Genomic DNA, 11313 nt, shown 5'->3' with positions numbered 1-11313 from the left:
TACTTGCTGAATGACCAAGTCAATGAATCAACGAATGAATGAACTCATAGATACAAATGAAAGGACTCAAGACAAGCTTAGTCATTCTCCCTAAGGGCAGTCAGATCTCCAAAGCTAAACCTCTACCCAACGAACTAGCTAACTTCCTCCCTCCCATCTTCTATCAGATCATTTATTGAGCCCCTACTATGAGACCCAACAGTCCCGTGAGGTTGACAGCTATCAAGAGTCCATTTTGCAGATGAGGAAAGTGAGGCTCAGAGAGGCCAGGACACTTGCCCAAGCTCACTCACTCTCAGAGCCAGAGCCTGAATCTGAGCAGGTGGTTTCTTCTGACGCCCCTGCCTTGTTGATCTGTCTGTTCAATCAGTCATTCCTTCCTTCCTCTTTCATTCACTCACTCTGTCTTACAGGTATGCCTGAACCCTTCCTCTGTGCCAAGGGAAGATAGGAGTGAACCAGGTTAAAGGGTCCCCGCCTCAGGTGAGCTGGCCCCTTGCCCACTGGGAAGATAGGAGTGAACCAGGTTAAAGGGTCCCCGCCTCAGGTGAGCTGGCCCCTTGCCCACTGGGATCTCCCCTAAGCCTATGGGGCCCATCCAGGGTGTATGTTGGAATAATTGCCACCCTCTCCCCACCTCCCGCCACACACACACAAGGAGCTGTCCCAGAGGTGGCCAGTCCTCCTGGTCAGCTGGGTGGAACCCAGGCCACTCCACCCTCAGGAAAAACAGGCTCCTGGTGAGACTGAGCAGCCCTTTGTGTGGGGGGCAGGCAGGGCGGGCAGCCGAGCAGGGCAGCCGTTACTCACCACGGAAGAAAAATAAGAGTATTGCCGTTTGGTCAATGGCCCGCCTGTCACCTCCTTCTCCTGCCCCACCTCCTGTGGCCTTTCCTATTCCCTGACCTCATCTGGAGCAGACCTGCATTTATGGAGGGCCTCCTATGCCCCTGGCGTGGGTCTCTGTGACCCACCCTCGTTGATGAGAAAACCTGCTCAGAGAGGTGGAGTGAGGTGACCTCCTTGGGGTCACACAGCCAGCAGTGACCAGGGCTCGGGGCAGAGAGGGCAAGTTCATGCTCAGGAAGGGGCTGAGGCGGAAAGGAAGTTGAAGTCATAGTGAAAATGAGAGCCCGGTCTCCCTTCCGCATTTCTGCCAGCCAGGGTGCCAGCTCACGGGATCCAGGGATACCCAATGCAGGGGCTACCCAGGGGGTGCCCAAATCCCCCTCACGCTGGTAAAGTTCTGACGTCCAGCAAACCCCAGATTACAGACCCAGGAACAGAGAGGTTAACCCACTTCCTGAGGTCACACAGCAGTGAGTGACGGAGCTGAAATGTGAACAGAGGTGGGTCAGACTCCAAGAGGGGTGAGTCCAAGGTGGCTTTCCAAGAAGGAAGCTAAGCCGGCCACTGGGCTTTTCAGAGACCCAAAGGGACCAGAGGCACTCAGATCTGGCTTCCAGGTCCAGCTCTGCCATGAGCCAGTGGGGCAACCACGGGCAAATTGATTTTCATCTGAGCCTGTTTTCTCGGCTATAAAATGGGAGTCAGCCTTCCTGCCCCTGCCCACGTCCAGCGGGGGTGAGGCTATGACACCACAGAAGTAAACATCAGGCACGAGACATTGGTTATAAACTCAACAATGTTGTGCTGGAGACAGTCCACAACCACCCCACAAAGCAGGCACTACCATCATCCCCATTTTACAGACGAGGAAACTGAGGCCCCAGGAGTGAGGGAACTTCCTGGGAGCTGGCATCTGAACCAGGTAGCCAGTCTCCAGTCAGCCGTGGTTCTTACGCATTAAATCAGGAAAGTAGGAAACGTTGATCGTTCCTGGCACTTAGTTGCTGCCTGTAAATATTTCATGGCTGAAAAGGCGTTAGCCTTTGTCCAAATACAAGTTTAGCTTTGCCCCTGCTACCTTCCGCTCACCTGCCTGGCACAGAGGGGCTCTCGGGGGCGGGGGGGCGCCCTAGGGATGAGCTGGAGGAAAACACACCCTGGAAAAGGCTGGGGGGACAGGATGAGGAAGGAGATGATGCTCTAGGGCCCCGAACATGTGCCTTGACTGTCCTTGCAAAGTGGGAGTTGAAAGCCCCATGGGGGTGGGGAGGGGTGAAATAGAATGCATTGTGGTTCTAGTTATGCACATGTGAGATGTGCCTGGCTGGGCCGGCTGGCTGCTGAGAGCCCCATTTGAAAGATGAGGAAACTGAGGCTCAGGGAGGCCAGGTGACTTGCCTGAGCTCCCTGGTAAGGGCGCAGCAGGCCTGTCTGAGCAGTTTAGGTTCTTATCTCTATACTACAGAGCATCTTCCCCACGACTCCGGGCCCAGACAGACGGAGACAGGCCACTTTGGAAGTAAAGGGCATGGATTTCAAAATTAGACTCATGGAGTTCCAATCCCAGCTCTGCCTCTTCCCAGCTAAAAGAGACCCTGGGCAAGCAACTTCGCTGCTCAGACCTCAGTGTCTCTCTCGCTCAAAAACAGGTACAATCATCGTTTTGTATCCAAATGTGCTGAGAGTGTTTGGCTCAGTGCCTGGCACATAATAAGTGCTCAATAAATGTTTGCTTCCATCGTCATGACCACTGATACAGCCCAGGCTTGGCGAAAGCCGGACAGAACCTTGCACCCAGAGTTCAGAGTGGTAGCTGGGGCCCAGGACCACAGATATCTTAAGAGATCGGAATTAATCTTTAACAGGTGAACTCCGCTTCAAATTAGCAATGCAGAGCATTCCAGAGGTCAGGCTGGCATGAAATGTTCTCTTGACTCACCAGATTCTGTGTGTGACAAGAAAAGGAGCTGTTCCCTGGGTCCCTAGGATTTGGGGAGGGGCCTGGAAAGTCTTTCCTGGAGTCAAATGGGGGAAACTGAGGCCAACAGCAGATCAGGGGCTTGTGAGGGGTAGAGAAGCCCACTCCATGTGGGCCACACACCCCCTTCCAGGAGCAGATGAGGGAGCTTAAAGAACTCAGCCCTCTCCAAATGATGTGTTCAGTCGATCAACAGGGCAATAGAGATTCACTGAGCACCTACTATGTGCCAGGCACAGTGAGGCCAATCTTGTGTGTTTCTCTCCCTCCTACATCTCCTTCCTGCGCCCTCTCCAGTCCTCACCGGGGGCCTCACATCTCATACCTAGATGGCATCCCCAGCCTGCAGACGGGCCTCCACACCTGGCCCCAACTCTGCAGCCAGAGGCACCTTTCCAGACCACACATTCGGCATGTCCCTCCCAGCCTGGACTTTTAGGGCTTCTGGGTCTGACCTAGCCCCTGCCTATCGGATCCCTTGCCCTCTTGTTCACGTCACACACACTCCAAAAGGAACGATTTCTCGGCTCTTATAAGCTCCGGGTTTACTCACCAACTTACTCCATTTCAAAATGACCCCACATGGTTTACAAACGTAACCCTGACCGGCCCATGAGTGCCATCTGTCATAGGTTTGGGGAGCCCCCACCCTGATTTACCAAGAAAGGTGGGAAAGAGGCGTCCCCAGGCTTTCTGGTTCGCATCATTATTCAAACAGAATGAACTCGAGAAACATGGAAATGGCCAATTACCTTTTTTCACCCCCTTCCATTCAAAAGATGTTTGGGGCAACAGCCACCACACAAGCACCATAACGGCTAACGCGGAGCTCTGAGTGTGTGCCAGGCACTGCACAAGGCACCTCACAGGTCATCCATCCTTGGGACAGCCCTGGGCGTGGGCCACCCTCATGCTACCCCCATTTTACAGATGGCCTGTCCCGCAGACAGCTAAGGGACTAGCTCAAGGTCACACAGTAGTGGGGTGGCAGAGCAGGGTTTGGGCTCACACAGGCCCCCTTTTAACCTCGCAGATGACCCGGTCCTGAACCTTCTACCCGACCTCCCTAAAGAGGCCACCTCTTCATCTTCCTCTGGAGGCAGTCACCAAATTACCCCTTGTTCTTGCCCCAGAGCTCAAGTGGCAAAACTGAAACCCTTGAGTGATTCTTAGCAACTCAGAACAAAGCTCACTCACAACATCTGCTTAGAATTTCAGGGGTTCAAGCCCCCATTCCCACCCGCACCCAAGGCCCTTGTTTTAGACGCTGAGCCGGAACAGCCATGGGCCCACCCCTCCCCATCACTTCCAGGGCACCCCCTGGGTGCCAGGTGTGGAGAGCTTTGGAGCTGGACAGCCCTGGGTTTAAATTCCACTTGGCTACATCCCTGACTTGAGCCTCAGTTTCCGCATCTGCAAAATGGATGGTGTAAGTAGCTCAAGCAACGTGTCTGTGGTTGGTGTCTCCAGGCAAGCGGGGAGTGTGGGAGGTCTGTCCCTGCCCTCAGGGGCCTCTGGAGCGTCTCCACAGCAAAGCTGGAGGTTAAAGATTTTCCTGCCTCTTGGGGGAAGTGCCATCTCTCTGGGACTCAGTAACTAAAAGGAGCCTTGGTAAGTTCGACTCTCAATTCCTTCCAGCTTGCTTAGAGACCCAGGGCCAACCTCAGGACCCCCAACTCCCTCTTCCAAGCACCTCCAAATGGGGATGACCCCCAAAAGTGGGCTGCCGGGTGTCCTGCCTGTGGTTCCTTAGCTTGGGTGCCTGGCCCGGACCTCCCTCCCCTAGACCTGCAACCACAGGACCCACGTTGCCGCCCATTTCACAGGTGATAAAACTGAACCCCAGGGAAGTGGTGCCTGGCCCAAGGGCACCGAGCGGGTCCCCGCGCCTCCAGCGCCTCTAGAGAACCTCTGGAGTCTCCGCGTCGTCCCCACGAGCGCGATAGGACACCGGCTGGGCCGTTCCTCCCCTGGTCCCTGCCCCGCGGGCCCAAACCACACTCACCTCCTGGACGGCGCGGCGCCGGCGGCCGGGAGCGCGGCGCTTCCTGAATGCCAGCGGCCCGCCCGGCGCCCGCTCGCCCGCCTCGTTTCTCCTCCCCCGGCTCAGGTTCCAGGACGCGCGCCGCCCCTGGGCCTGCACCCCGCCCACCCCGCCGCCCGCGGGCCACGGCAGCGCGGAAGGTGGCTGGCGGCCCCGGCGCCCACCCGATCGCAGGGATCGGCCGCCTCTGCGGCGAGTGGACCTGGAGCCTCAGTTTCTTTACCTGGAACATAGGCAGCATGATCCCTGGATCAAGGTGCTGGCGCTTCTTGGGGAGAGCCCCGGTCGAAAGCCCGAGAAATCCTGTTTGCTCATCTGTTCATGGATCCCGGCATCCGCTCGTTCATTCGGCAGGCAATTCAGACAGGTCTCTGTGGGTCCGTCCAGGGCTCAATAAATGCCAGCTCCTTTCCTTCACGTCTTTACCAGCACTTAGCGCGGAGCCTGGCACTGGGTAGGTGATCAGGGCATGGTTTTTTTTAGTTGGAGAGTGAAGGTGAGCCCCACACACAGTCTCCCCTCCTACCCTAGCCACTTGATTGCCTCCATAGGTTTGGGCAGCTCATTTCTGCCAGATTGGTTGGGAGCCTAGTGGGCCTGAGCTCCACAGCCAGACTCCCCGAGCCCAAACCCTGGCTCTGGGATTCACCAGCTGAGCAGCCACTCCTTTCACCTCTGTGCCTCAGTGTCCCCAGTGTAGCGCGGGGTGTAGATACGTCCCCGCCTCATAGTCACGGTGAAGATGCTGGGAACAGAGCCCAGGTCTAGGCAGAGCCCAAGGAACGTTTTTAGGGACGTTTTTAGCCCTTTTATCATTATTGTTTTTATTCCATTTGAGCTGACTTCCCCCATTGGTAAGACAGTGGGGTCCGTCCTTCCTCCCAGCTGGCAAATAGAAATAGCTTCCATGAGGTGTTGGTTCGGCAGCTAGAAGGTGGAATTTTAGAATTGTTGGAGAGAGACAACCAGAAGTGATATATTCAAACACCACTATGAGACATTTACAAAAAAATAAACCTTAATAATGAACTCACTGAGCATGGGGGTGGAGGGTGGCAAGTAAACCTTCCACTCAGTGGGGCTGTGAGGTCTGCATTGCTGTGTCCATTTTCTAGATGGAAAACTGAAGCTTGGAGAGGACACGGCCTCTCCACAAGCTGCTCCCTCCAGGAGGGGGTGGGGAAGGGGAGCTTTTCCCTCTGGGATTCCAAGATCTTCAACAGCGCAAGCAGGCAGCTATCTGGCCCGTGGTGAGGAATGTAAACAGAGGCTCCCGCAGGCCTCCACCTGCCTGACCCCTGATAGAAAGCCTGCGGGCTGGAAGCCTTCCTGGCTGGGGCAGGGGGCTGGGCCAGGTTGGGAAGCGGAGGAATGATGGGCAGGACTCGTCTGGGGCCCATTTTACACAAAGGTCCTTCTCAAATGAAAGGAAAATGACCAAGATGATCCAAACTAACAGAAGGCGAATGGAGGGAGCTGGAGAAGATGGGGCTGGGGATGGTGCTTACGCTCCTCCACGGTCTGGGGGATGAGGCGTGAGCCCTCAGCATCAGCGTAGCTAGCCCAACTCCCCCCTGACGCCCATTTCACAGACTGGGCAACTGAGGTCCCCATGCAAGGAAGTGACTCATCTTGGACCAGGAGGCTGGATCTTCGCCTCTGTGCCCAATGCCTGGGTTCAAACTCTGCCTTGCCACTGGTTAGGTGGGGGCGTCTCCCTCTCAGCACCTCAGTCTCCTCATCAAAAAATTGGGTATCAGTTTCCATGAAGCAAGAACCATGTCTGTCTTGTTTGTAGCTATAGGACCAGTTCCTGGAGCTTAGTAGGTGCTTTAAAAATACCAGTTGATTGAGATAACGGGAGAGGGGAAGAGAGAGGTATCATTTAATAGGTATAGAGTTTCAGTTTTACAAGATGAAAAGAGTTGGGATGGATGGTGGTGATGGGTGCACAACAGTGTGAATGCATTTAATGCCACTGAACTGTCCACTTAAAAATGATTTAAGATGGCAGGTTTTGTTATGTGTACTTTACCACAATAAAAAAAATGGAGGCGGGCCGGCCGAGTGGTTCAGCTGGTTAAGAGCTCGTTCAAGAGTGTGAGGTCTGAGCAACAGCGGTTCGAGTCCAGGCCCGAGCTGAGCTGCTACTGAGCTGCCAACAGGTGGCAGGATGGCTCAGCTAAAAAAAAGTGGAGGAAAAAAAATACCGATTGATTGAAAGCATGAAAGTGGACCTCGCATGGAAGGTGTGAGTAGGAAGAGAAAGTGAGATGCTCATGGCACCCAGCAAACAGTCGCTATTTTCACTAAATATGAGCAAGGGCCACTGCTAGGATGTGGCTGCTATTATTTTACTGTTTCTTGTTGCGGGTGGAACTCTGCAGCCTCTGCCCTGGAAGGACAAGAGACTCTTGACAGAAAATTGTTCCTCACAGGGAAGTCACAATTTTCAGTACAAGCTGAGAGTCCCGTGGGGGCTACAGGCAGCCCAGCGCTTCAGCCCATCTAGCGGAACCCCTTCCGATAAGAGGGGTCCCTGGGCAGAGCCTCACACTTAGTAAGCACCTACTGTTTGCCAGACTGGGTGCCAGGCGTGGGGAGAGCGCGGTGAGCCAGATGGGTCAGCCTGTCAGGGACTTTACACGCGGTGTGCCTGCCCTCATCACCCGCTCCCCACGCACCCAGTTATACGAACAAGACATGTGCACCTCATTTTAGAATTGGCATAGCCCTGATGCTGCCAGTAACCCACTTCATCTCCTGACAGCCTAGAAGGGAAAGATTCTTATGATATTTTCTAGAAAAAGAGACAGAGAGGCCACTTGCCTGAGATCCCACTGCTGGTAGGATTTGAACCCAAGCCCAGCGGACTCTAGAGAGTAGTAGCACACTCAATAATACTATAGTCTCTAAAAGACAGACAATAACAAGTATTAGCAAAGATGATCATCAGAGCCCTCTTAACACTGCCGGTGGGAATGTAAGATGGTACAGCCACTTTGGAGAACAGTTTGGCAGTGCCTGAACATGTTAAATATAGTTACCATGTGACCCAGCAATTCCACTCCTAGGAATATAGCCAAGAGAAATGAAAACATATGACCGTACAAAAACTTGTACATGAATGCGCCTAGCAGCATTATTCATAATAGCCCAAAGCAGAAACAACTCAACTGGTGAATGGATAAACAGAATTGTGGTCTATCCATACAATGAAATAGTATTCAGCCATAACAAGAGTGCAGTGCTGATAGGTGCTCTGATGTGGATGAAACTCAAAAACATTATACTCTGTGAAACAAGCCAGACATCGAAGGCCACATATTGTATGATTCCACTGACATGAAATGTCCAGAATAGGCAAACCCATAGAGACAGACGGCAGGTTAGTGGTTGCCAGGGGCTGGGGATGATGGGGAGGTTTGGAGGGGTAAGAACTAAAGGGTATGGGGTTTCTTTTTAGGGTGATGAAATGTTCTCAAATTGACCGTGGTGATGGTTGCACAACTCCATGAATGTACTAAAAACCACTGACTTGTACACTTTAATTGAGTGGATTGTATGGTATGTGAATTATATTTCAATAGAGCTGTTACAAAACATTTCAGAAAAATAAACCATGGTCTCTGGAGTCAAAAGGATGTGGGTGTGGCTCTATCGCCTCTCTAAGCTGTGTCACCTCGGGCAGGTGACCCTGCTTCTCTGAGCCTCACTTCTTCATCTATAAAATGGGGCTAGTACCGGCCTCTACCTTGCACGGTTGGGTGGATTAAACATGATAGTGCTCGTGAGGGCTGGGCAGTGCTCGAACTTAGTCACTGCTCAGTAAGTACCCCCATGAGGTCACTGCATTTCCCCAACCAAGACTAGCTAACATCCCCCTCCGCCGTGCTCTCCCGTTTACCCCCGCTCTCCCTTACACTACGTAACATCTTCCCAGTCATCTTGTGAAGTTGGCATGAGTGGCCCCATTTCATTGTCCCCATTTTACAGATAAGAACTACTGAGTCCCGAAGGCAGCAGGTATCCTGGCACAACTCTTCCCCACACTCCCAGGCAGAAGCTTCTTTCCTCACCCTCCCCATGCTGTTCTGCCTCTGCTGTCTTCCCTCTTTCTCTTCCACGAGCACACCCTTAGCCCAGCTGGTGACCTCACAGATCCAAAGCTTGGCTTAGGCCAACAGGTGATGTCCAGGTCCCTGGGGGCCTGGAGTGGGTCTCCGAGTTACGAGTTACGGATGCAGCCAAAACTACCCCATGGGGCTGGATTCCTGCAGACTCTGGCCATCTCCTCCCCTCCTCCCCACAGCCCTCAGAAGGGTGGGGCTTCTCCAGCCCTTTTGCATATGGACAAACTGAGATTCTGCACAGGGAAAGCCCTTTGCCCAAGGCTCCTGTCGGTGGTGCAGTCAGGATCTGAACTCAGGACCATCTGAGTTCAAACAGCCTCCTCCAGCTCCTATAGCAGCCGCCTGGCACTGCCCCATGGGCCTCAGTCCCCTCACCTCTGATGTGGGAAGCCCTGCTTACACCCACCTGGATGAGATCAGGGGTGTGAGGTGGTGGGGGTGAGAAATTCTGGTTGGCCCTTTTGTTCTTTCTCCAGTGAGTGCCACAGGTGGGCTCAAATCATGATGAGGAGAAGCAAAAAACAGGAAGCACTTGGAGAAAGGGGATGGGGGCAGTACAAGGTTCCAGCATGTATGCATTTACAGCGAGTGCCAGATGCTGTGTAGGGCTTTATCCTCAAGGGTTCCTTCCAGCCACAGGAGAGGAAGCACACCCAGGGAGGTGAAGGAACCTGCCTAAGGTCACACAGCCGGGAGGGCGTGGGGTCTGATGGGCTTCCTCTGGGATCCCGCCCCGATGGTCAGCAGCTGCCCTCGCCCACTGAAATCACATCCCGCCACATTTACCAAGAAGCCATGGAGACAGGATACAAAGAGGCTGGAGACAATCAGCTGGTTTGTCTGCCTCGGTCCAGCAAATAGCTGGCCTTGGTCCCAGAGATGGAGGCCCCGCCCTGCCAGGGACCTTCAATGGGGCTCTTCTGGAATTCTCCCTGGGGCAGAAACCTGAGGCCAGGTGGAGAGGAAGCCTTTCCCCAGATGACTGTTGTCATGGGCACAGCCACTCTCAGCTGCTCCGCCACTGGCTGAGTCCGGTCCTCTGGGCAGCAGGCCTAGTGGCCTGTGGGTGTGGCCGGCCCACAGCTGGCCACGGGCATTTCAAAGATAGCCTTCATCTGAACTTGTGGCATAGCGAGGGAGGGGGACTCCTAGGCCTTGGTGCCAGCAGGGACCCAGTAATTCAGGGCTTCCTGGGTAAGCTATTGGGGGGTCCATGGAGACCCCTAGAGTGGTGAATGAAATTGTAAGAGGGGTAAATGAGCACCTTCTTGAGAGAGGCTCATGGCTTTCACAGCACGTAAGTAACGAAGGCCTGATTTTCCCAGACAGGAAGAGGCAGACGTTGCATCGGGGTGTAGAGACGGCCCCTTTTCTGAGCGCAGGATCCTAGCTAACAGCTTTTAAAATTGTGAATTGGCTTTGGCCCCCTCTACTCATAGACGCTTATGTCTTCCCCTGCTCTTAGAACAAAAACCAAACTCACAGTGGCCTCAGCATCTCTAGACTTCATCCCTCACTGTCCTCCCGCCTGGATCTCCAGGCTCCATCCGCTTTGGCCTCTCTCTGTCCTTAGAGCACGCTGCTTTCTCTCCTGTCTCAGGGCCTCTGCACTAGCTGTAGCCAGTCTCTTTCCATGGCCTGCTCTTCCTCCCCCTTCGGATCTTCGCTCAACTGTCACCTTCTCGGAAGCTCTGCTTCCCTCTTCCATCTAAATATCTCCCAGTGAGGGCCGGCCCAGTGGCTCAGTTGGTTAAGAGCTCGCTCAAGAGTGCGAGCTCTGAGCAACAGGGTCGCCAGTTCGATGCCCAGCCCGAGCCGAGCTGCCACTGAGCTGCCAACAGGTGGCAGGATGGCTCAGCTAAAAAAAATAATAAAATAAATAAATATCTCCCAGTGAAACATGAGCCCCAGGTGGGACCTGACCTGTCTTAGTCCTGCAGGACCCTCCTGAGCCTAGCCCAGGGCCTCGGACATAGTAGGTCCTCAGCAAACAGGAGTGAATGACTCACTTTCCAGATACTATAGTCCTCTCTGGGTCTGGCCTGGAGGTGATTAAGGGTTAATCATCATTACAGCCGCCCTTTATCAAGCGCCCTGCAGGCACCAGGCCCTCTGTTAAGTGCTTTGCATATGTGGACCTATTAGAGGTCACAAAGAGAGACGGATGGCCCTGCTTGTGGATGGAGTGTTGATTTCAGTGGAATTATGAATACAAACCAGGGGCTGGTTACCGTGACAAGAGGTGTCCATTGCAGAGTGTCAGAGCTGGGAAGGAGCTTGAAGCTGTCCAATCCCCTATTTTATAGATG

General features: G+C 53.8%; 1 protein-coding gene across 1 annotated transcript in view; it reads right to left on the bottom strand.

Annotated features, from left to right (window-relative positions):
• Positions 1–4875, bottom strand: part of TRPV4 (transient receptor potential cation channel subfamily V member 4) — a 41394-nt gene extending 36519 nt beyond the window's left edge. Inside the window, exon 1 of the mRNA XM_019649062.1 lies at positions 4833–4875. The gene's annotated coding sequence lies outside the window, so the exon portion shown is untranslated. The remainder of the gene's footprint in view (positions 1–4832) is intronic.
• Between the last annotated feature and the right edge of the window lie 6438 nt (positions 4876–11313).

Source organism: Hipposideros armiger, unplaced genomic scaffold (assembly GCF_001890085.2).
Source record: "Hipposideros armiger isolate ML-2016 unplaced genomic scaffold, ASM189008v1 scaffold_129, whole genome shotgun sequence".
NCBI lineage: Eukaryota > Metazoa > Chordata > Mammalia > Chiroptera > Hipposideridae > Hipposideros > Hipposideros armiger.
This window is presented reverse-complemented; position numbering and strand designations above follow the sequence as displayed.